Below are 21,475 nucleotides of genomic sequence, written 5' to 3'. Positions count from 1 at the left end.
GAAATTTAACTAAATAGATCTTTCACTTTTTAAATTCAAACCCCAAAACCACAATTCCCCGGTTTTGAAATACCAAAGAAGACTTACAAATGCTACATATCTCACATGAAGGAGCCCTCAACAGAGATTGCTTCCGCAAGAAAATGTTGACGAACGGGCTAAACCGAGACGAGCAACCGAAGAGAAGACACGGTGCCCTTTGGACACAGGAGCGTAAGCAGGCCCACTCACAAAGATTGAGGGAAATTTGGGCTCTAAAGAAGGTCAAGGTCAGTGTCAAATGTAACAAAATTTAACGTGGTCCTTGATTGCCCCAGCGAATTATACACTGACTGACAGAGCAAATGCAACACCAAGAAGGAGTGGTCAGAACTTTATGCCAATTGCAGGGTAGACTGACGTCACTGAGGTATGCTCATGATGTGAAATGCGCCGCTGTGCTGCGCACGTAGCGAACGATAAATGGGACACGGCGTTGGCGAATGGCCCACTTCGTACCGTGATTTCTCAGCCGACAGTCATTGTAGAACGTGTTGTCGTGTGCCACAGGACACGTGTATAGCTAAGAATGCCAGGCCGCCGTCAACGGAGGCATTTCCAGCAGACAGACGACTTTACGAGGGGTATAGTGATCGGGCTGAGAAGGGCAGGTTGGTCGCTTCGTCAAATCGCAGCCGATACCCATAGGGATGTGTCCACGGTGCAGCGCCTGTGGCGAAGATGGTTGGCGCAGGGACATGTAGCACGTGCGAGGGGTCCAGGCGCAGCCCGAGTGACGTCAGCACGCGAGGATCGGCGCATCCGCCGCCAAGCGGTGGCAGCACCGCACGCCACGTCAACCGCCATTCTTCAGCATGTGCAAGACACCCTGGCTATTCCCATATCGACCAGAACCATTTCCCGTCGATTGGTTGATGGAGGGGAGGCCTGCACTCCCGGCGTCCGCTCAGAAGACTACCATTGACTCCACAGCATAGACGTGCACGCCTGGCATGGTGCCGGGCTAGAGCGACTTGGATGAGGGAATGGCGGAACGTCGTGTTCTCCGATGAGTCACGCTTCTGTTCTGTCAGTGATAGTCACCGCAGACGAGTGTGGCGTCGGCGTGGAGAAAGGTCAAATCCGGCAGTAACTGTGGAGCGCCCTACCGCTAGACAACGCGGCATCATGGTTTGGGGCGCTATTGCGTATGATTCCACGTCACCTCTAGTGCGTATTCAAGGCACGTTAAATGCCCACCGCTACGTGCAGCATGTGCTGCGGCCGGTGGCATTCCCGTACCTTCAGGGGCTGCCCAATGCTCTGTTTCAGCAGGATAATGCCCGCCCACACACTGCTCGCATCTCCCAACAGGCTCTACGAGGTGTACAGATGCTTCCGTGGCCAGCGTACTCTCCGGATCTCTCACCAATCGAACACGTGTGGGATCTCATTGGACGCCGTTTGCAAACTCTGCCCCAGCCTCGTACGGACGAACAACTGTGGCAAATGGTTGACAGAGAATGGAGAACCATCCCTCAGGACACCATCCGCACTCTTATTGACTCTGTACCTCGACGTGTTTCTGCGTGCATCGCCGCTCGCGGTGGTCCTACATCCTACTGAGTCGATGCCGTGCGCATTGTGTAACCTGCATATCGGTTTGAAATAAACATCAATTATTCGTCCGTGCCGTCTCTGTTTTTTTCCCCAACTTTCATCCCTTTCGAACCACTCCTTCTTGGTGTTGCATTTGCTCTGTCAGTCAGTGTATATCATAATAATAACAACAATAATAATAATCATAATAATAACAACAACAATAATAATAATAATAATAATATTAATAATAAAAATAATAATAATACCCGTGTGGGGATTTACCGGTTACCTCCATCGGGCGCGTCCCATTGGAATTGGGGAAGATCGCTGGCTCTGCCGCCATCAGAGTCAGAGGGTAGTAGGGAAATAAAATACCACCGTGAAAAAAACTGGTCCCTTGCCAGGGTTACGGCGAAGACTGGTAAATGACCAGAAGCCAGAAAACATCTTGAGGCAACCTCTAGGGCTAACAATCCTAGTTGTAAAAGGATGGGTACCCGTCCAAAGCAAAGTCAAGTCAAAAAGCATGATGGCACAACATTTCAAGAAACATACCCCAGGGGGTAAATCTTCGGATAAATCCCTCGTCGTGAACACCACGGCGCACGAGTCTCGTTCGGATTCTGGGGGAGACTCGACATCATGCAAGAGACGAGTTGGAGCGTCTCGGTGTACCCCGAAGAGTCAAAAACTAAGGCCAAATTCTAAAACCTTTCTAGCAACTTTCAACATAAATTCACTTACACAAACTGGCAAGCTGAAAACCCTTACCAACGCTCTTCACGAAAATCAGATATCCATAATGGCCCTACAGGAAACAAGGTACCCAGATGAAGAGATTTTTGAATCCGAAGGCTACCGATTTTTCAAGAGCAAAGCGCAAAGAGGAATCCTCAATGGAGCTGTGATGCTTGGAACCGCGTTTGCTGTTAGAACAAAGACCCTTAAATCGGTTGCAAATTTCGAACCTGTGAATGACAGATTGTCTATACTCACAATTAAATGCGCAAACAAAACCTTCGCCCTAGTTAATGCACATGCTCCTACAAACGATAAGAACAAGTCTGATCCAGACGAAGTTGATCATTTCTGGGACCTACTGGATGAAAATTTAAACAAAATCCCCAAACACCATGTCAAGCTTCTTTTGGGTGACTTCAATGCCCAACTAGGTCGTGAACAAAAGTACAAGAAAGTTATAGGAAATTACCCAGCTCACAAAAGAACCAATCCCAACGGCAAAAGACTGGTGTCCATTTGCGAAAATCACAACCTGCAGGTCATGTCACCCACTTTCGCCATCTACCCAGAAAGCAAAGGACTTGGCGTCCTCCCGTCCAAGCTCTCGGAGAGTTCCAAATTGATCATGTTTCAATCTACAGGCGAAACAGCCCTGAGATTATGAATGTCAAGATAAAGAAAGACATCAATGTGGCCTCAGATCATTATATGGCTCTTATCAAATTCAAACCAATTCCCGCAAACACAAGGAAGACAACCAAACAGATCACACGCTTCGACAATGATAAACTTCGGCAAAGGGTCGAGGAGTTCCAGGAGAAGGATAGACCAAAGGACTGTGATTTTAACAATGCCAAAAGTCTCCTTGTTGAGGCTGCCAAAGACGTTGCAGAAATCAAGAGAAGCCATAAGCATGCCTGGTGGAATAGTACCTGCGAATCAGTCCTCCAAGAAAGACTCAATGCGTGGAAACAGCACTACTCTACGAAATCAGAAAATGATTGGGAAACCTACAAAACCCAATGTACCCAAGCAGCTAGGGTGTTCAGAACTGAGAAACGTAAATACGAAAAATCTTTCATTGAAAAGATAGAACAAAACTTTAGGAAGAATGAAAGCAGAGAGTACTACAGAGCCTTCAAACGCAAACTCACTGGCTATAAACCACCATCTCTATGCTTTGAGTGAAAGGACGGCACACTGGCGACGTCAAATTCTGGCAGATTACTTCAAGAATTTACTTAATTGCTCTAAACCGCAAAGCGCCATTGAGACCAAGGAAGCGCCATATTGCCCATATTGCCCGTCTAAAAAATAACAAAGCGCCGGGGGAAGACTCAGTAGTAGCAGAACTATGGAAATATGCCCCAGAGGAATCACTTGACACCTTGCAAAAGCAAATAGAAGAAATTTGGAACAAGGAGACCCTACCCGAAGATTGGAAAATAGCTTTGATCCATCCATTACACAAAAAAGGCAGCATGATGAACATCAACAACTACAGAGGAATATCTTTGCTACCCGTGACTTACAAAATTATATCACTTGCCATCCTGGAGCGTTTGGAAGCACAAGTCGAACATCAAATAGGTGAATACCAAGGAGGGTTCAGAAAAGGTAGCTCAACAGCTGAACAGATCCAAAATCTCAAAACGATCATCAGATATTGTACACTAAGGTCCAAGCAGTATGTGTCTGTCTTTGTGGACTTTAAGAAAGCGTACGACTCCATTGACCGGGAAGTCCTGCTAAACATCTTAAATGAATTTGGAGTTGATTTGAAACTGCTGGCATTAATTAGAGCCACCCTGACCGATACAAAATCCAAGGTGAGGTTCCACGGATGTCTCTCGCATTCCTTTGACATCAACACAGGAGTCCGACAAGGTGATGGGCTATCCCCGATACGCTTCAACTGTGTTCTTGAAAAGATCCTCAGAACCTGGCGGGTGAGATTACAGGAAACCAACTATAGTCCATTGAGAATAGGAACAAAATCCAAGGGGACCGCAACAGACTGCTTAGCATTTGCCGATGATATTGCTGTTCTCCCAAACGACATAGAAACCGCTAGAGCCCATGTTGAAATTTTAAAGGAAATTGCCGAACAAACTGGTTTGCAGATATCGTTTGAGAAAACAGAAGTAATGACTAACATCAAAGAGGCTCCACCATAACTCCATACAAAATACGGTGACATCACCCGAGTAGACAAATTCAAATACCTGGCTGAGATCATCATGAAAAATAGACTGGACAAAGAAGCACTTCAGGAGCGAGTACGCAAACTGGAAATAGCCTACCAAACATCCTGCACAATCTACAACAAAAAATGCCTTTCCCAAAACACCAAGATACGTCACTATGAAACAGTTATGAAGCCAGTAGTTCTATATGCAGCCGAAACCCTGTCTCCTTGAAGAACTGGAGAAAAGAGAACGCAAAATTGTGAGAGGAATCTTGGGATCAAAGTACAGAAATGGAATTCATCAAAAGAGATCCAACAAGGAAGTCTACAGCAAAATAGAGAAAATTACCGACACAATCAGAAAAAGACGGCACGATTTTACGGTCATCTGAAAAGAATGGATGGAAGAAAGTTAACTAAAGAAATCCTTCACTTTTTTGATTAAAACCCCAAAACTACAATTCCCTGGTTTAGAAATACCAAAGAAGACCTGCAAATGCTACATATCTCAGCTGAAGACGCCCTTAACAGAGATCTCTTCCGCAAGAAAATATTAACGAACGGGCTAAACCGAGACGAGCAACCGAAGAGAAGACACGGTGCCCCTTGCACAGAGGAGCGTAAGCAGGCCCACTCACAAAGAATGAGGGAAATTTGGGCTCTAAAGAAAGCCAAGTTCAGTGTCAAATGGAACAAGACTTAACGTGGTCCTTGATGGCCCCAGCGAATTATATATTTAATAATAAAAAATTTATTCAATTAGTTTTCAAGTCCATGTTACATCCAATGATTCTACGCGTTTATATACACACTTTTTGCACACCATTTACGGTACCAGTACCGCCTCCATCTGCTCCATCATTCTTTGTAAGTCCTCCGTCCATAACTCGTTATCCAAGTTGCCTCGTCTGAAGTCGATTAGCAAACTCTTACACGTTTGTTTATTACAATGGTCTGTAGGTAGGCCTGTAGCTGTTTGCTCACTCCCAATTGGTCCATGTGCTTCTTGAACAAGTTGGTAATTAGCCCGTCCCACGTTATTACCACAGGGACCATCGTCACCTTGGCTCCATTGTACATAAGTGAGAGTTCGTTGGCTAGCATCTCGTATTTTCTTCCTTTAGTGGTTTCAGTCTGTTTTAGGATATTTTTGTTTGTGATTCCAACTTCAATTAACAGGATTTCATTCTTTAAACGGTCATGTATCATAATAATGCAGTATGTCCGTAAACTAAACGCTCTTCCAATAAGCAGAGAAAACTTTATACACATAAAGAAAATTGTGCGCGTATGTTTATTAAACCATTGTCAACAAAGCTGAAACTCTGAACGCTTGCAATTGTTAATGTAATATTTTGTAAACAATGTGGAAATATACCATTTGCTCAATTTAAAGTAACATATTTAAAACGAAAATTAGATTTTGACAACATGAACTATTTCATTACACGTTAATTATATGATATATGATAATATTAGGGTTTTAATACTTCTGTACCGTTTACAAAAATGCTAACATATTACTATATATGGTGACCTACAGTATATAATTTTATATATAAGCATCCATGATATTATTTAAATATTTCATTAGCACAACCGGAAACTGCCGGATTCTTGTTCAGAAGATCTCATTATTTCATGCTGTCAGCAGCCTTTGCATGAAAGGGAGGTGTGTATCGATGTTGTTCTTTCTTAATGAATCATCTCACCAAGTTTAATTACAACCAATGCCACGATTCGTTAAAACAGCATGCAACAAATCGTCTTTTTTGATCTATGTAAATATTATTTTACGTATTACTACCATGAATGTCTTAATTGAACATTTTACCATGTTTCAGTCCATCCCAAAGAGGTATCTTGTCGGTGGTATTGAGGACGCTTCTAGTGTTCATAGAATTTTGAAGCATGTCCCATTGTAGGGCTACCTACCATCGTATAGATCATGCCGTCGACCCATGGCAAACCAATAAGCGTGTATGGTTACATGGAAAATGTAGGTGTATTGCTATATATTTTATCAATAAAATAGATTTATGCTAATGTCAAAGAGAAAGTTTTTAGGCTGCAAATAAAAATCTCACTGCTATATAACCAGTCTGTGTGCTTACGCAGCGTTTCTCCAAGAACGTGCTATTTGGGCTCACCATCCGCTGGACTGACCCGCCTTTCCAGGACGCTGTTTAGCAGTGGCAGATTGTATTTATTGATGTTAATGCCTTCTTTCAGAACAGCCGACGCTGGAACCTGCCCACTGCTTCCCGAATCCAGAGCTGTAGAGCCGAAATCACCACTTAACGGAAGCTGACTGATTATTCCCACAGAATGTACTCATTCCGTACTCTGAAGGTAACGGCGGGCCTCTTGGAAGGTGACGCATTCTCTGAGGCCAACAAGATTTACTAGGAACTCTCCTGGCATTCGCCTTAGTGTAGGAGAACAGAAAATCACGAAAATCCATTCTCAGAACAGCCGGCGGTGGGGACCGGCCTTTCTCTGTCTCCCGAATGCAGAGCAGTAGAGTCACGACCTATCCGTGGCCACCTGTACGCCGAAGCTTACTCTGCATCTGCCCATGCAGACAGATTTTGCACAGCACCGCCGTATTATCAAATATGGATTGCCAAACTACAAAAACAGAAGTGAATTCTCTATTATAAAAATGGGTACTCCTCAGAGAGATACAATGCAAATTAAGGCTTTCACGGACGCAGATATAAATCTCACAGAAATAGAACCAGCTTTTAGGTTACATCATTACATACATCCTAGAAATGCACATTTATCAGGTTCATTTCTCTGTATTTCCTTGTATAGTAGACCGTCTTAAAGAGAACACGTAGATGAAAGTCTATTTTCAATGAAAAGACGTTGGAGAAGAAATGGGTTTCTGTTCGTCTCACTTTGTTTCTTTCTGTTATTACAGTCAGTCCACTAGACCCTCCGTGGCTCAGGTGGTAGCGCGCCGGCCTCTCAACGCTGGATACCGTGGTTCAAATCCCAGTTACTCCATGTGAGATTTGTGCTGGACAAAGCGGAGGCGAGAAAGGATTTTCTCCGGGTACTCCGGTTTTTCCTGTCATCTTTCATTCCAGCAACACTCTCCACTATCATTTCATTTCATCTGTCAGCCATTAATCATTGCCCCGGAGGAGTGCGACAGACCTCGGCAGCCGGCACAATTCATATCCACGCCGCAAGTTGGTGGCCTCATTCATCCCATCCCTGACCCACTCACTGACTGGAAAACAGGTTGTAGGTTTTCATTACTGTCAGTCCACTGTGGTTCTGAGCGTGCAGCTAGACGATGTGCGGCTTTCTGCGATGCTAATAGTTACTGTTTTAAGATGAGGTACAACCGGCCAAACACTTGTGAGAGGAAAAGAAAGTGGTCTGTAACTTTGAACAATGAATATATCAGCAAATGAAAGTAAATGGTGACGAAGGGTGTGAAAATGAATGGCTCGCTAAGACTCGTAACCTAATACTATCGAAGTCAGAAGAAAATAAGAGTTAGTCAAGGGAGGTCGGACAGAAAATATGAAAATGAGGAGCCTTGCACAAGGAAGTGTAATAAATAGCAGGTAAAACATCCGTACCCGGCGGGAAAAAGTTCGAGATCCAACAAGGCACGTCTCGGACGACGCAACGTGACACTCAGTAGGCTTGCCAACATCTAGATTGTTAAGGTCTGGGAAGTGACAAGACCATTGCGCTGGATTTGCTAGGTCTGGGAATGACGACAGGTAGGAGATACCTTGGATATTTTCTACCGTCCCCACTTGCAATGGGATGGCTTTCTTTTCAGTTGTTCCTCATCTGACTGCAGAACTCTATTCCAAAGACTAAGACCTGCTACTCTGCCCTAGGGAAAGATAAAAATAACGCCATTAATATGCATAATTCTTTGAATAAACATATGTCGGATCATATCAGATATATGAGACGAGATATTTACGTGTCCATGGTGTATTCTTGTCACTGAACATCGAAGAGTTCTGATATTACGTAACCAAATTAACCTACATGATAACAAATCAGCCTTTTCTTCAAAAATACAGTTTTATTTATTCTTGACTATATACCAACGAACATTCGTAAATAAGAACAATAATACAAAATACGAGTTTTGTCTGTACATTGCTCAGAATTTAAAACGAATGGTATTTCTGTACCGGGCGTGTTTACAGTAGCAAGGAAATGCCCTTTTTATTCTTCCGTCACCTCTGTCTGTCTGTCTACCTGTCTGTCTATATGCATGTAGGTACAAGCCTCACGAGAAAACGGCTGAAGAGAATTTAACGAAAATCGATATGCAAAGTCGGGGAATAAGTCGCTACAATCTAGGCCATAAATAATTTTATTCACCGTGAGTGAAATGGTAGTTTAGGGGAGGTGTAAAATATTCTCAAATATTTCTGTTACTAGTGGTCGTATCGACATATGATACAAAATTAAAGTTATATAGTATTAAATTTCCGATCATTTGTGTCTTATATATATTTTTACCGTACAGACTACGATCACAGATTTATTCTTGAATTCTTGAATTCGGATATTTTTCCACATCAGCGCCGACTCACGAGAAAATGGGTAAATATAATTTAATGTAAACCAGTATGTTAAGTTGGAGAATAAGGAACTACAGTCTACGATATATATAATTTCTCCCTAATATCACTGAGTCGAAACAAAACTAAATGTGGAGGACTACAATATAGAAAGCTCATTAATAATTGATCATCAATAACATTACATTAACCATTGTTTATTGTGATGTGCATTGTGTCTTCTGTTGCCACTAATCTCCGATAGGTAGGATTACTGCTGTGTACCAAGTTCTTTTTATTTGCTTTATGTCGCACCGACACGGATAGGTTTTATGGTGACGGTGGAATAGGAAAGTGCTAGTAGTGTGAAAGAAGTGGCCTTGGCCTTAATTAAGGTAAGAAAATGGGAAACCACGGAATACAATCTTCAGGGCTACCGACAGTGGAGTTCGAATCCACTATCTCCCGGATGCATGCTCAGAGCTACGCGCCCCTAACCACACGCCCAACTCGCCCGGTCGTACTGAGTGTAACAACCTGCCTGAGTATAGGCGGAAGTAGCTGGGGAGTTAGATAACTTTCTTCTTTAGCATGCCATTCCACTGGTTCATAAAATTTGTGATACTACTGGTACGTAACACACTGGTTCATCATAACATTCGAGTTATTCAATCCCAACTCTGATGCACTGATTGGAATGAGCAGTGTGCATATTTAACGGAATAATGACAGAGAAGTGTTCACGGTTGTGTGCGGCCTCGTCATTCCAGCTTTAGAACTTTGGACTGTAAGATCGGCACCGTAGTACTATTCTTTAAAAGTGAGAAAATGCAATGTTTTAATCGCTACATTTCTACTGATGTTTTTGTAATGACGTATGTTGAATTCAGTTTGGAAAACTACAAAGACATTCTTTCTGAGAATCCCGTAGTGAAACACGGGTACATCAGCTAGTTAGTATGTAAGAACCATAATTTACTGTTGTATGGGTGAATGATTAAAACAGTATCTGGCTTTACAACTCTGGTCGTGTAATTAGAACCTTAATGTGAGATTTTCGTCTAAGGAATCATGAGGTGTCAGGAAGGACATGTGCCCGTACTACAATGGTTCTGGTGACTCCAGAAATGAACTAAATGTGATAATCTGAAGGATGTGTTTTTATAAAGATTTCTTGATATTATGCTATTGATATACACCAGCCTATGAGTTGCTATAAATTAACGATGTGTGAATGAAATGTCAAACAGACAGTAATTGTGTTCTTCAACAACTCTGCAAATCTATCGAAGTCACTGTCAGGGAGTTCCAAGAACTGGCCTATTCCAAGATTTCGGTTGTACATATTGAAAAGCATTATTTCAAGGAATTTCTGTTAGAGTATATGAGACTAGATTGAATGACAGACTAGTAGAGTAATGGGAAGTACGTGAGCATATGAAGAAAGAAAGAAATAAATAAAGAAAGAATGAATGAATTATGAATGAAAGCTCGAATGAAATGTGAGACTGATATTGATTAGTCAAGTTGATCGAGAGTATCTTCACAAGCATATTCTGAAGATTATTTTAAATGTATCTCTTTCTGTCTTTCTTTCTTTCTTTCTTTCTTTCTTCCTTTCTGTCTTAGTAACTCATGCTAGTATTATTTTTAAAATATCACATGTTAACCATTGGTCAGGGAAATATTTTGTATGTACGTGGGGTCTTTCATTCTTAACTTGGCCTTCCATATTTTTATTGTAATAATTGTCGTAAATACTACTAACATGTGCACTATAAGAGGTTAATAAGATGAGAAGTATCCTGCATTAAAAGACGCAGTACTTCGACACCCTTCACTTATTTTACTGAAGATAGTGCTCTGGTAGCCCCGGAGGGGATGAGGAAAACAAAGACTCCAGGTATTTATGGAATACACCCTGAATTTCTTACACTGCAAGGAAATGGCTGTCGCAGTTCTTTTCTAATAAAGCACACACCGGAAATCTTCTTCCAATTTTTAGGTGTAGTAAATTTAGCCTTTAATAAACCATGAAATCCTGATGATCACCGTGAAAGTAATAGGGCCAATGGTGCTATTGAGTGCTTCTTATAAACTACTGCGAAAGCTTCTTTATAATAGGACCAGTACTCAAATTTTTAACATCCTTCCAGTTGAACAGGCAAGTTTTAGACCACATTGAAGTTGTGAAGAACAAGTTCTAGCACTGGCAACTTACATCGAGTCAGGATTTGTTACATTTACATGTTGCAAGTTAATGACAAAATTGTTAAACAATATGCTGTCAAATAGGAAGCTTCGGGTAGTAGTGGATAACAAGTACAGCAAACTCAAGGTTCTCAATAATGCTTACCCTCAAGGAATTTTACTTTCACCATTGCTGTTTAATTTGTATACCACGAACTTACCAGCTACCTCCTCCTACCAGTTTGCTTATGCTGATGATCTATCACTTGCTTTTTAACACCCACCTTAGTGGTTGAAACGGAGGAAAATATAAATCTTGATCTCACAATTTTGTATGTATATCTGAGAAAAAAAATTCTGCTCCAAGCACCGGCAAAACGGAGACATGTTCCTTTCATCCGAACAACAAGCAGTCAAGAAATACCATAAATATGTCACTCAGTAGGGATTATCAATATCACAACTCTCATCCGAAGTACCTTGGAGTTTCGATCGAACTTTGTCTCTCTGTAAACATATGACAGTGCTACTAAACTGAGAACAAGGGGCAACGTTCTTCACAAATTTGTTGGCTCTACATGAGGAGCTTTTGTGTTGACGCTTTGCTCATAAGCTACTGAGATGGTTTACAATCAGCGGGATACTGTTCCACAGTATGAATGCACAGATCACATCTTCGGAAGACTGATGTTGTCCAGAATCAAACATACGGATTAATGCTGACACATTTCAATCCATCCTTCTTTTCTGGCTGGTTATTCTGAGTAAAACTGAACCTCCTAGGCGAATTAGAATGAACTTGTTCCAAGAGTACTCAATAATTAAAATAAACCAGTCCCTTCCTATCTACAGTGATACTGCTGGTGGATTTCAAAGTATGAAATCTAGGTCCCTACCGACTCAAAAGAGGTCGAGAGCTCTTTCCATCAACTTCAGTGCTGCAAATCAATGGCACAGTGATTGGAGCAGTAAAGTTTCTCATGAGTGGTGGACTTTATTTGATTTACACCATCTCCCTCCTGGTTTCGTCTGCCATGGAAAACTTGTTTGCTTTCAACAGGGTTCGAACCAGCCATGAACGATGTGCTTCATCACTTCACAAGTGGGGCTTCCGATCTTCCCCTGGCCGCGATTGTGGTGAGGTAGGGCAGACAACGTACCACATTGTCACTGGGTGTGAAGGAAGGGCAATCTTCGGACCTGTAAAGGAATTTATGACAGCAACAGTGAGGGCCATACAGTGGTTGGACAATCTGGACATTATTTTGAGAAATTTTATTTTGAATTGCTGCTTGTCTCAGTGTTACATCATTGTTGTTGTAACTAACATATTTATTACGATTATGTTTCAGGCACTTATGTAATTATATTTGTAGTGCCATAAGCTAATAATAATAATAATACGGTTCTTTACAACTGGCTTTACGTCGCACCAACACTGGTAAGTCTTATGGCAATGATGGGATAGAAAAGGGATAGGATTGGAAAGAAAGCGGCCGTGGCCTTAATTAAGGTACGGTAGAGCCCCAGCATTTGCCTGGTATTAAAATGGGAAACCACGGGAAAACATCTTCAGGACTGCCAACTAGTTCGGTAATAATAATAATAAAATATTTAAAACAGAAATATGAGAAAATATACTTACCCGTTATGCTATCGTCAATTTAAAAGTTTTCTTTTAATGATTATTTCTACCGACAGCGTTTCGATTAACCGCAACAACCTGATATTGCTTCAAGTCTAAAATAAACGCACTTCATAACTCAAAGAGTGTCTTCTCATCTTCGGAATATTACTAAACTTGGATCCTGAAAATTAGGATGAGAGGATAATTTGATTTTATTGTGTACTGCTGGGCCAGTAATGAGCCCAAACGAGAATTTGCTCCTAATATGTATTGTAAACCTAAGTATATAGTGATCTGCTTTTTCCTCATGTGTGCCCATTATTAGTAGTTGTGTGTAGACTTCACTTGTCGTTCTGGAAGTATTCAATAGTGTAGTACGATTAAACATATTATCCAAGCCAAATTTGCTTGGGAATATATGATACTCGTTTATATATTGAGAAACGATGAGACGCGATATCTAACGTCACTAACATTAATTCCAAATTGTTAATTTAGAACCTTCCTTCATTGAGAAAAATAAACGAAAATACCTTTACGAAGAACATACAGTGGTTCCTTTGTAATGGATTTAATCTGATTCCCTTCTACTGTTGTATATTTACGCACTGATATAGCATTTATAATTCTTTGTACAGTATCCATTTTCATACGAGTAAAAGTTGAAAATATTAAGAAATACTTTTGTTAAAATACGAAATATATATGATGCAGCATCATGTATTAGAGAGAGACCGAGCGAGTTCGGGGTGCGGTTAGGGGCACACAGCAGTGAGCTTGGATTTGGGAGATAGTGGGTTCGAACCCAACTGTTGGCAGACCTGAAGATGGTTTTCCGTGGTTTTCCATTGTCACACCAGGCAAATGCTGGGACTCTAGCTTATTTAAGTCCACGACTGCTTCTTTCCCACTCCTAGCCTTTTCCTATCTCTTCGTCGCCGTAAGACCTATCTGTGTCGGTGCGACGTAAAGCCACTAGCAAAAAAGATAGCAACCATACATTGATACGTATAGGTTTTCGGTGAATATGAAATGGGGAAGGGCTAGGGAAAGGAAGGAAATGGCCTTGTCATGCAGGAGTTCTTTAACATGACAGAAATTATCGATTAACGCACATACAGTATTTGAACAGGTTGTGAATCCAACAACCACAGCCACGTTCGACGTGGGGTCTATTATAGGGGATCAATCAAGTATAAGCTGTCACACTTCCCCGAGAGGAACTTCATAGAGTGGCCCTACAGAGAATATTACATGCTTTTCATGAAAATGTAAAAGTAAGCTTTAATATTCCAAAGACCGTATTGCCCAAAGTAGGTGATAATGACCAGGAAAGCATAGTGAGCAATTCCCAAATGTTCACAGATTCTAAACATTTCCAGGTGTATAGTCACGCAAAAAAAAGGAAGGGATGGTAGAATATATTCCCCGCATATAAATACATACATATGGCCTACATAGATCTTTTTTGTAGATTATTATGCCTTTCAGCGTTCAGTCTGCAAGCTTCTGTGAATTTAATAAACTCATCCACGAACTTCGATTTGTAGCACTGTGACAGTGTTCAGCCTCACCCTCTTATCATTAAATCATTATAAACGGAGATTTACCATCGGCACCTTTGTCTTCCTCTACTTCTTTCACCCTATATGACCGAGTCCAGTCTTCTTCTTGGTATTCTATCCCCCTAAGAACCCATCACCGAAGCCGCATTATGCGTACATCCATCGAGTTTAGTCAGTTTTATTTCATGATTCGCGGGATCTTCCTGACATTGTTCTCACCTGCTTGTCACAGCGATCATTCTCGCTAATTCATGTCCATTACTTCTAAATTATGAATAACTCATTCTGAGTATACCCATAATCCACTACCGTACAACATAGTCTGTTTGAAAACAGACCTGTATGAAGATAGTTTCGTCCGGAGTCTGATTTCCTTCTTACGAAATACTGTTGGCTGCAACTGCAAGTTCACTCCGTTAGCTTTGCTGCACCTTGATTCAATCTCATCTACTTTTCTACCATCCTGGGAAAACACACATCCTACATAGGCTACATGAAAATAATGATCTAGTTGTTTCAGTTTTATGTTTCCAACATTACATTCTATTCTTTTAAGTTTCTTCCCTACTGACATATCTTTATTCTTGGAAATGTTAATTTTCATATCAAATTATTTTCAAGTTCCAAGGTATTAGATTTCAGGTTTTCAGGTCAGTCTCCCTTTAAGAGCAAGTCACGGCATAGGCCAAACTGCTTACATTTCCACCTAACTGAATTACTCCCTGCCACTTCAATTTCAGTAAATGATTCATGTAAATTATAAACAACAAAGGTAAAATATTATAGCCTAGTCTAACCCCTGTAAGTACCTTCAACCAAGAAGTTCTTCTATCATTAATTCCCTTTGTAGCCCAATAGCCGAAAAAAATTGCTTTCGATTGTTTTTAATATTCATCTGTTTTTATCCTCTGTACGGCTGACATTCCTTCGGTACTCTGTCATATGCCTTTTCCAGATCGATGAGAGAGAAGTATAGCAGTCTATTCCTCTATCAGCATTTTGCAATTACCTGGTGCAAACTGTAAACCTTATCCTGAGAATTACTGTCGTCCAAAGCCGCACTGGTTTCCGACCAAATTACTCTCAAACAATGATCGCACAATCGTTTCCAAAATGCCAGTGAACAACTTGTCTCGTATGGCGATCAGATAAATACCTCCATAGTTGTTGCAATCCTCCCAGTTCAATTTCTTATAGATAGGTTTAATTACTGATTTTATCCCATCAGAAAGTACTTTACTAACATTTCGTACTAAACTTATAATTCTGTGAACATGTTTCATCCTCGCCTTCCAATTTTATTTCTTCCTGTCAGGCTTAATATCTTCTCATTGCTTTATGAGGACAGTTTTTATGTACCACCTTTTCCAATTCCTCAAGCGTAATTGCACTAACATCAATGTCCACCTCCCAATGACCTTGGTTGTTCGCGACGTCGACAAAACGAGTTCTTTTTAAGTTGAGAAGATTTTCAAAATATTCCTTCCATCTGTCCAGTGATATCCTGGGATCCACCATGAGTTCACCTGACTTACCCAAAGCAACATTCATTTCACTCTCTCTCTCTCTCTCTCTCTCTCTCTCTCCCTCTCTCTGTCTCTCTCTCTCTCCAAGATACTGCCAAGCAATGATTTCCTGTGTCCATACCCTCCCATATGCAGTTGTGTACATCTTTCCTCTTTAAGAATGTATTCGTAACTGCTACTCCCATACTAGCGGAGACATCCACCAAAGGCTTCCGGTTCCTGTTACCCTCCATATCTTCCCCACAAATGCCCATCACCATCTCATATCCTACAATTTTATTTCAAACGCTGGATTGAATGGCCCATTAGCAATATCCTTTCCGTTGACCCTGAACACGTAATCACACTTCGTTTCATAGTAACTGCATCCTCATTGGCACCGTCACATGCTGAAAACAATGAGGCAATTCTCATCCAAATTCCTCCAACTTCCAAATCTACATACATATGTACGTGCATAAAATAAACTATGTCAGGCTTCATTCTTGATGAACAATCCTTCCTCACAGTCTGCCATTTCCTTTCTAATACCTGTTAAGACCACTTTATAATCACTTATACCCTCGTTATCTCCTTTTAACCGGATATCACTAACTCCTAACACATCCAAACGCATCCCCTTTGATGACTTAACCAGCTCGAATTTCTTTCTTCCATATGCCCTATTAATACTAACAGTTCCCCATCGAACTCAGTTTTGTTCGCCAGGTTGTTTCCAAGGTGATTCTCGCCTGTGAAATGGAAGATGGAGTCCGTTACTCCCATAGGTCTGATGCTTGCTTGAAACGTTCTGAGCGTGCTCGGTAAAAACTCTGTGAATCTGGATGCTACCCTGCTTACACATAGTCCCAGTGAGAATCTCTCCCCTAACGGGTTAGGGACCACCGATGAGTTGTATAATGCTGGCTGCCTAAGCATAAGGGGAATATGCTCAAGATATCCATTCTTATTCCATAGCAACTGGCATACCGATTGTGCGGACCACTTATTACGCCACTCAGCCATTGTCAACCGTAAATATTTTATGTGACAATTTTAATTACGGTATTATCAAAATATAATTTACCTGCCATGTAAATACAAACCCTATGCATACCTATTTTATCTAAAGGGTTATTTTTTCTGGGAAATATGTACATCCGGGGAACTATTACAATACAATGAGCTTATTTCCTTTTTCCTTGAGCGAATGTACATTTGTTTGTAATTTAAAGAGCAGTTCATAAGTTGTTGCAGGAGGGTTTCATGTGTTGAAAGGAAAATACAAGATCTTGTGCAAGTTAAGTTGCAAATAAATGACAGCGAGCAGATTTGCACGTGGCGAGATTATTAAAATCACAGTGTTGAGAGTCAGGCAATACCACAAGTGATTCTCAGCTCGACATAGCAGAATCCTTAATCCAGTCTCCGCATAACCTCAATTCTTTATCATTCCCACTATGTTTGACGTTGATATAAACGCTCATGCTCTGCTGTAGTGAACATGCATACTTCTAAATTGCTGGTAATAATAAACGTAATAATTCCGCGAGACTAATCATTGGCTTCCAGTCCTCATGAATATCATGCCACCTCATCTGCGCAGATAATTTGCTCCGACTCCAGAATACAAGATTATCATAGGAAACTCATTCGTGCTTAATCACGATCACATCCCAATTTTCAACAATAACTGGGTGAAGTCCAGACATCCTTCAATCAGTTGTTCCCACAGTTTGCCGTTTTATGTTAATCCTCAGTGAACAGAAGAGTGCAGCTTTAAAATTAGTCCTCAGCTTTAACACTATTTAAAGAGAAACAGCCCTGCACCTGGAATGGGCCTGTTAAGGAAAACATAGACAGCTCATTACATAATTCCGGCCAATCATGGAATCGGTTTTGACTTTCCTTACAAGCGGCGCAAAATTCCATCTCCTTAGCGTGACTGTCGTGCTCTCATGCACGCTATTCAGCACGTTGTATAACGCAAGATAAGGACACATCGAGGAGACTCGTCGGATTTTCCGTTGGGGACGGGGACACGTCCGGTCATAGAACAGATCAGTGCGTTTGACCTGAGGCTATAAGCCCTGTTTTTCATGTGACACACAGCATTAAAAATTATTACCATTATTATGCGACACGATAGCTATAAAAATATTAAATGAGTTTTTCCCCATTATTCAGATTCTCATGGTATAACTTGGGAATCTTTATTTCTGAGTGTCAGAAGTATATATATCACAATGGGAACACCAATATATTTTGAAATTAATAGTACAGAGAAAAATATCAATTGTCTGATATTGCACTGTAACTGCCCATAATTTAGCTTCTTCAAGGGCATTTGTGTAATTAACATTAAGATCTTAATCGTTTTGCTATATAAACACAAGTTGCAGCAGAAACGTTGTAGGGTTGAGTATATTTCACCATAGCGAATTAAGACTATTATGTTAACGTATGGCTAGAGAATTGTATAAACTACATACAGAATAACAAAGAAAACATGATTTCACATCAGATATTATGGATTATCAAACCTGAACCTCCAGCTTCTCACTCCACTATAGTGATTCTGTTGTTGGCAGTAGGAAGTCTTCCAAGCCACTTGGATAAGCCCTAAGGTGACACTCGCTTAGAATGTGCGGAATGGTCTGACTAGGGGCCTTACAATCCCATTCTGTAGATGGCACGATGTTCCATTAGTATATCGACCCGTCATTGTACTGATCAGTCTGGTCCATGCCGAGCAATTGGAATCCGTTAGCAATTTGCCTTCATATGAAAATGTTGTGCAGGGCAATTCTGTAGAATTCATCGAGCGGTCCTTTCACTCTTCCAAAGCGCTGGTCACGATCACGACAGGTAGCTGAGCATTACTGCATATCATCCTATCTCCTTATACACTCAAACAAGAATATTGTACATTTATGGCCATCTCATCTACATAGTTCTAAGTCAATTTTGATAAGAGGGGTGGCACGCATTTAATCCATTCAGGGGAAGAAAAAATTTTATTTTGTTATTTTTTGCAGTAACCTACTAAGGCCAATGCTCTCTATCCTTTGACACTACCAAGATAAGTCAATTCGTCACAGTACTGAAGAAACAGCCAAATACTTCCAGATTATTCAACAATACAAAACAGGCACTGGTAAGAACCAGATAAGTTATCTCGTTAATATTCAGAGTATCTTATAAATAAAGTTGTTCGTGTCTGTTTGTCTGTTCCACCATCACGTCGAAACGGCTGGATAGATCTCAACCAAACTTCATATTTAGAGTATACTGACCCCGGGGAAGGTTTCGGTATGCATATCATTTTAAAATCTTTGAAAAGACGGGGGTTTTATAGGAAAAACGGTTTTCCTCCATTTTCTCTTATACTATTATAGGCAAAATATCGAATTTGTCGTATAAGGACGAGACAAAGCTCAATTTAATCCTCTTGCCGCAAAGTACAAAACTCAGTAAGCCCTACGGGGCCGAAAACCATGTTTTAAGGCCCTAAAACAACCGTTACGGATATATTGGCACCACACTACCCCTGCTCTAGGAATCGGATAAAGAAATGAACTGCCGTAACCATGGCAACATCAGCTCCAGGATTCTAGAGCAGTGAGATTATGCATGTACGTTTGGGCATAGCTGCCAACCAAAATTGGTACAAATAAGACTTAATATGTGGAAAAAAATATACTGTTGTGTAAGGCACTCATAGGACTCCTTTGGGCGGGGATGGAAAGGGAGTGAAGTACGAGTATAAAAATCTTACTATATATAGAAATGGAAGTGTGTGTGTCGGGGGGAGGGGTAGTTACAATAATAATCGAGAATAGTGTCGAATTCATAGTTTTCGGGGTCGCTGAGTTGAAAATAGTCCTGCCCCCTTTTAGGTGGGGAGCAAAGGGGGGTGAGATATAGAAATAATTAAAAACAGTTTCGAATCCATAGATTTCAGGGTCTCTGAGATGAATAGTATTACTCCGGATTTTTTGCAAGTCAAGTGGGGAGCGAAGGGGATGAGATATAAAATTAATCGAAAAACTACATATAAAAATATTATCTTCTTCTTACTATATATAAAAATTTATGTATGTGTGTGCGTGGTTATGTGGGTGTGGGTGTGTAAATGACACATCTCCTAAACCACTGGAGCAATTTCACCAAATTTGGTACACTTATCAATTAGTATCAGGAGACAAACCGCGTGGGGGTAAGACACCCCTAGCACCCTTATGGGCAGGGGGCGAGGGGGGTGATATAAAAATAATCTAGAATATTATCGAATCCATAGTTTTCGTGGTAGCTGAAATAATTAGCGACACTCCAATTTTTTAAAAGTTCATGTTCAGCCCCCTTTGGGGTGTGGGTGAGGGGGGGGGGGGGTGAGATATAAAAATAATCGAAAACAGTGTCGAATCTACAGTTTTCTGGGTCACTGAGATGAATGGTGACAATCCAGATTTTATACCTCTTAGTGGTGGAGGGCGGGAGGGGGACAGTCTCATTGACAGTTGAAATCCTGTACATCGTATCTATACTGCGACGGCTAAATACATATAGTTATCACTTATTAATTTTTGACAGGATCAAATACTTCCCAGTCGATTCGAGCTTCCATAAGGACGAAGTTTTACTCGAAAACTAAATAATCTAAAACTTGAAATCAAACACATCTAAATAATTTTAAAACTACATAATAGATCATAACATATCAATCTGCAAGTCAAAAAGGAATTGTATAAAAATTCACATCACAAATAACTAACTGCTAATGCAAATCTTAAAGGTAATTATTCAGAAACTATCCGGGCAACGCCGGGTACTACAGTTAGTTGTTAATAACATTGGTTTCAATCGGATAAGTCAGATTGTCTTGTGTGCAGTATATTTCCTGTTGGTATTGTTGACGTGGACATTATTACCTTATAAATTAATTATTGGTGGTGAATTTACACAGCTGTCTTTGTTAAAGAGAACCTTTGAATCTTACTAACTAGCAATACACGAATGTGACGTACACCGCCTGGTCAGTGTAGGACGAGTCACTTTCCTTCAGGATCCAAACAGTTACTTCATTAATATTTTGAATTAAACAAAATCAAACCGAAACCATCATTTAAAAAGCTATTTCATATAATGCAGAATGGTGTGACAACATTTGGTGAGTCGGTGAGTTAATATTGTTTAAAACATTAAATTTTATGGCTTTACTTGTTATTCCTTGGGTTGAGTGAATTACACCTTGGATCTTCATACTTCAACAAGTAATCTGATCACGAACTTCCAGACCATACTCTTGATTCCTTCCAGTCTGTTAGATTTTGCGTTCTTTCTATCCACATGGCGACTCGAGCCATCTCCACTGATCGTTCTATGGTCTACGAAGTCGTCAAAAAGCCCTTCCTAGTGTTTAAACATCTTTCAGTAGTTGATATCCTAATAGTGGATGTGAAGTCACTGTGGATGATTCTCACATTTCGATGTTAGTTGTAACCTCCCCTTTGGTGTCACGTGCA

The sequence above is a fragment of the Anabrus simplex genome, chromosome 5, assembly GCF_040414725.1.
Source record: "Anabrus simplex isolate iqAnaSimp1 chromosome 5, ASM4041472v1, whole genome shotgun sequence".
NCBI lineage: Eukaryota > Metazoa > Arthropoda > Insecta > Orthoptera > Tettigoniidae > Anabrus > Anabrus simplex.
The sequence above is the reverse complement of the archived record's forward strand: the minus strand, read 5'-3'. Positions refer to the sequence as shown.